The sequence below is a fragment of the Carlito syrichta genome, unplaced genomic scaffold (genome assembly GCF_000164805.1).
Source record: "Carlito syrichta isolate Samal-C Ts95f unplaced genomic scaffold, Tarsius_syrichta-2.0.1 Scaffold123370, whole genome shotgun sequence".
Taxonomy (NCBI): Eukaryota; Metazoa; Chordata; class Mammalia; order Primates; family Tarsiidae; genus Carlito; species Carlito syrichta.
The window spans coordinates 478,707-484,232 of record NW_007067466.1 but is presented as its reverse complement, the minus strand read 5'-3'; positions in this window follow the sequence as shown (position 1 = coordinate 484,232).

Below are 5,526 nucleotides of genomic sequence, written 5' to 3'. Positions count from 1 at the left end.
TCTCGCCTGCCCAGGCGGGTCTCGAACCCGCGAGCTCAGGCAATCCACTCACCTCAGCCTTCCAAGGTGCAGGATTATAGGCTGAGCCACCAAGCCCGGCTGAAAACCATTTCTTTAAAGTAGACCTCACCATTTCTCCTAAGAGGCTGAAGGGGTTATCATTTTATAGAATTTTTTTAAAAAAACCCTAGAAATGGGATCTTTCTGTGTTGTTCAGGCTGAACTCAAGCTCCTAGGCTCAAGTGATCCTCCTGCCTCAGCCTCCCAAGTAGTTGGGACTATAGTCATGTGTCACCACTGCAGCCAGCTCATAGACTTTTGATGATCTTTTCTGAGTATGTAAGGTGTGTGTGTGTGTTTCTCCTAAAAATGTGTCTCCTTTTTTTTTCCTTTTGGATTTTGAAAACATTTTAGAGTGTTTCACCCTCTCTGAAGTGCTTTACTAGGAAGTGCTTTAAAGAGCTGCTTCTATTTTCTAAATGGGAAATGGAGGCCTTAGTAATTCTCAGGAAATACCAGAGGACAACTGATTAACAGCATGCAGTATGAAAAGACTTAGACCCAGGCCAAGGTCTGGAGGTTCACTTCCCTCATAAGCTAGGCAACTCACTGAGCCTTTATAAGACCCAACATACCCATCTATAAAATAAAATACAAATAACTTTTTCTTCTCTTAAAACTGTCATCTGAGGAAAAGTTTGTTAATTTTGATGAAGTCCAATTTATTAACGTGTTGTTTGATTGATCATGTCTTTTGTAACTAAAAAATATTTGCCTAACCTGAGATCACAAATATTTTCTCCTCTGTCTTTTTCTACAAGTCTTACAGTTTTAGAGTTTCCATTTAGGTCTATGATCCACTTCTGGGAGAAAATCTTGGCAGAGAAGATATCTGATAAAAAAAGTTATAGAACTCTCAAATCTCAATAATAAGAAATCGGACAACCCAATTAAAGAAGACAATAAATGAATTAACTATTGATATACACAACAACCTGGGTGAATCTTAAGGCTATTTTGTGAGTGAAAAATGCCAAACTCAAAAAGTTATGTACTGTGTGATTTCATTTATGTGCCGTTCTTCCTACACTGGGTCTTGTCCTTCTGTAACACATGGTCTTGGAGCTCACTGGACAAACTGTGAAGCCCAAGCCCCATGAAGAGGCTGCATAGAGAACAGAGACACTCTGGTTAGCAGTCCCTCCTGAGTTCCCAGCCAACAGCCAGCATCAACCACCATATGCATGTTCCAGCCAGTGGAGCACACCCTCCTCCCTCCCCCTATTCCGGCGCCCACCCTTGGCTGCAGCCCAATCTTCATAACATGGGGCAGATGAACCTCCCTGCTGATCCCTGCCAAGTCAAAATCATGAGAGGTAATAATATAATTGTTGCTTTAAGCCACTAAGTTTTGGGGTGGCTTGTTATAGAGCAATAATTAGCTCAAATAAGCTTCTAGCCATTCCAAACCCACATCATGCTAGCTTAGTGACTCTGGTATTTTTAAAAAACCTGTTCATAAGTATTTCCTGCAAATACCCTGAGATCATTCTTTATAGGTTTGTCTTGGGCCAAGGGTCCATCTGCGAGCTAGTATGACCCACAATCAAGGAAGGTGCCCGTCTGCCAGACTGGTCATATGCTCTGTCCTGGAGCTGGGATTGAGTCAGCTCTGAAAACACCACCCAGGGAGTGGGTAAGAGCTGTTCCCAAGGGAAAATCAAAGTGCAGTTACCAGAATAAGGACAAATGGGTGCAGGGGAGAGAAGACCAAAGCATCAACCCTAGAACAACTGGACCACAGAGCACTCTCAGCGGAGAGAAGTCATGAGTGACTCCAGGAATCTAAGGATGTTTACATAGCTACAGAAAGATTAATAGTATGTATACATTGTAGGGGACAATTTGAGTTAAAGCCACTCATCTGGTGCTTGACACATAGTAAGTGCTCAATTATTGCTAGCTATTATTATTATCAAAGAGCGGCTATATAATATTAATAGATATTCTAACCTCTGCAGACATTAGCCTATATTTGGTTCCAGCACTGGCTAAATTTCCATATAATTTGATTCTATGTGAAGGGACTATGTTTAGTCTATGTGGTCCCAGTATTCAAAGGAAGAGAAGTGTTGTGCACATCTATTGAGAAGTTGTTGTCTTATTAACTCATAGCCCCAGGGACTGGACTCTGTTGTAACTCCTTATTTAGGAGACAGATAACTCAGCGTGGCCTAGTCCTGTCTGGTTTCAGGGTTTCCATGGAGACTAGGACGGAGACAGACTTATCTTCTAAAGCTTTGACACATTCCCTTTGCAGTCAGGGGACAGTCAGGGACTCTTCTGTGAGATCACAGATAGGTGATACGGTGGTGTATGTGTGTGTGTGTGTGTGTGTGTGTGTGTGTGTGTGTGTGTGTTTATGTTAAAGGCTTGACACTAGACACATACATGTGCACAGATGGCACTCTCTTATGAGAAGAAAGGCTCCAGGAAATCACAGTGAAAAGCAGCCATATGTGCCCGGGGTTATTGCATGAGAAATCTCCAGGACAGCCTAGGCTCTGCTAGACTGGCTCACCACAAATCCTCCTATGTACGGGGCTTCACTGCTGAAAGCTGGCTGGGGCTACTTGCTGTCTGGCATTGGTTAACCTTAAGCTTAGAGACTAGACTGCATCGCAGCTTTTGTTCTGTGAATGCGAATGGTTCGGGTGAAAGTACTTGACTTGTTGCAGAGGCAAAGGTGGGAGTTGTGAACCCAGTTTCCTGGAGCTCGGGCTTAGTGCTGTCCTAGGTGAGGAGGCATTCCTCAGGATGCTGGAATCCCTCCTGCTTGTGGCTTGGAAGAGGAGGCTGAAATGAGGAGTATCTGTGTCTCCAGCACAGAGGTCTCCAGCATACATTCTCTGTCTAGGAATCTGTTTCTGCTGTTTCACTGGAAACCTCTATACTGAGCACCTGTTTTTTGCCAGTTCACATGCTGCTGACTAAGACGCAATCCTTTTTGGTAAGATGCTACCCGTCCACGTGGGGAGGTGGATGAGTAAGCCAGGAACATGGCACGTGGCTCTAACTGCTGCAGAGTGTTGTAGAGCCCAGAGAACAGAGCCACTACTGCACCCCAGGGGTCAGGAAAATCTTGTACTGTTTGGAGATACCAGCTTAGCTCTCTTTCTGCCAAGGTGCCAAGGCCAGCTCCTTCTAACCATGGAGGGAATGGGGCATCCGTCTATCCACAGCATCTACCCCCTGGTCAGAGTTGCTGGCCAGGTGATCAGTCCCCTGGCCTGCCATTCCTCTTCATCTTCCTCCCTCACCTTACCCCTCATGATTTTGTTACTTCCTTCAACCAATAACACCTGCCTCCCACTTTTGTCCTAGCCTAGGTTGAGTTTGTCTACTGATATCTGTAGCCCCTACAACTCAACAAAGGCCAGAGGTGCCCTGTGACCCTGTTTCTAAACAAGGCAGCACTTGCCAGTTGGTGAAATGGGGAGGATCTCTTCCAGGAGAGAGAGTGTACTGAGAGGAATATGTGGGGACGGCCTGATCAGAACCAGCCAGATATCAGCTTGGCTAGGGTGGGCCCCGCTGGGACCGGGGAGGTAGTTAGGACTGGTTTGTGGAACTTTTTATAATAAGCCACACAAGAAGCATTCATCTGGCATCTGCCAAAATAGTAGCTATGAAGGATAATTCAATTATTTTAAAAGACTGAACCAATGTCCAAGCACTCGAAGCTCTTATTGTTACAAGAGAGTGGTAGGGATGGGGGAGGGGAGTCAGGACTCAGATCTTAAACTCCTCTCTACATTGATGACTCCAAAATTTGTACCTGTGCCCAGACCTCTCTCCTGACCTCAGAATTGCCCACCCATCTGCCAACTGGACACGCCCATTTAGGCATCCTTGTGGTATCTCAGACTCAGCAAGCTGAGCCCTGATCTCTCCTCGCACATTCTGTTCCTCCTACAGTTTCTCCGCGTGATGCGAGAAGATATTCCGTGCTTCTGCTGCTCTGGCTAAAAGCTCCAGAATCGTTCTACTTGTCTGCCTGCTTTCTCTCATACCTCCAGCCCGTTCCTCAGCTCCTTTCTTTGGTGCTACTTCCCAAATATATCCAGAATCTGACAGAAAATACCACCTTGCTTTGAGCCTTCACCGTCATGAGTCCAAACTGTGGCTTCCCTGTTTGCACACATATCAGCATGGCCCATTACCTCACCAATTTCTTGCTTCAACGACATCTTTTTAGTGAGGTCTTTTCTAAACACTTAATGAAACATGTGGCCTCCCCTAAGGACTCTCAAATCCCTTTCCTGCTTTAGTCTTTTTTCTAAAGTGTTTCTTACCTTATCACCTCCTAGGTGATTTCTCTATTTGTTCTGACTTTCTGCTCCTTCTAGAAAGTATGCCCTACAAGAGCAGGGATTTTTGTCAGGTTTGTTCATGGATGGATTCATCTGAGTCTTGAACATATGACTGTGTATCACAGTGTTTAATAGATTTCTATGGCCTAAGTGAATTGTGCTCAGAGAAGCAGCCACAGTTGAAACATTAGCTCTTATATAGGACCTAAGTCACTTTCAAAGCTCTTGAACATTTTGTGGCAGCGAACAGCATGTAGAGTGGCTGTCCCGTCAGCTGGATGCTATTTAATAAGGTACAAGAGACTATAAAAAATGACCAAAAGTCGGTGTAAGTTTTGAAAATAGAGTAATAGAAGTGAAGATCATAATGGAGGGCTTAAGACCAGGATTGGCAAAACATAAGGTAGCCTTGTGAACTGGAAGATAGATCTAAAGAATTCGCCCAGAAACCCTCACAGAGACAAAAAGAGGTGAAAAACATGAGGGAGAAATTTAGATGTATACAAGCAAAGTGAGCCCAGTCAACAGATGTGCTTTGAGTTCCAGAAGAGATAACGGGCTAGGAAAAAAGATGATATTCAGAGAGATAACCGCTGAGCTTTTTCCACAGATGATAGAAGGAAAAACTCTTCAGATTCAGTAACTCCTTTAAAACTGAACTGGTCCACTATAAAGAATTCACATCTAGACACGTGGCAGCTAAATAGCAACACCAAAGACAGATAGAACAGCTTAAAGCAGCCTGAAAGAATAGACAAATTACTTACAAAAGACAGATTATGCCGAGAGCAGATTTCTCAATAGCAACAACAAAAAACCAGACAACAGTGGCATATCTTTGGGTAAATAAAATAAAACAGTTGTTAATCTTGTGTGGCCGGTGATAACACCTTTCAAGAGTAAGAGTGAAATATGTGCATTTAGATAAATAAAAATGGAAAATTTACCACCCAGGGCTGGGTCTAAGTGAGACTAGTGAGGTATGTGGAACATAAAATTTAAGAAGGTATTCGCTGTCAGGGACATGAAATTTCGGGTTGATGCCCGAGAAGTAGAGTTAGTACATCCCTAAAATTTCCCCCCCTGGGTGCCTCACCCTAGTTCCAGTCCTATTACCACCAAAAGATCCCTACTGGGGAAATTCCAATGGAAG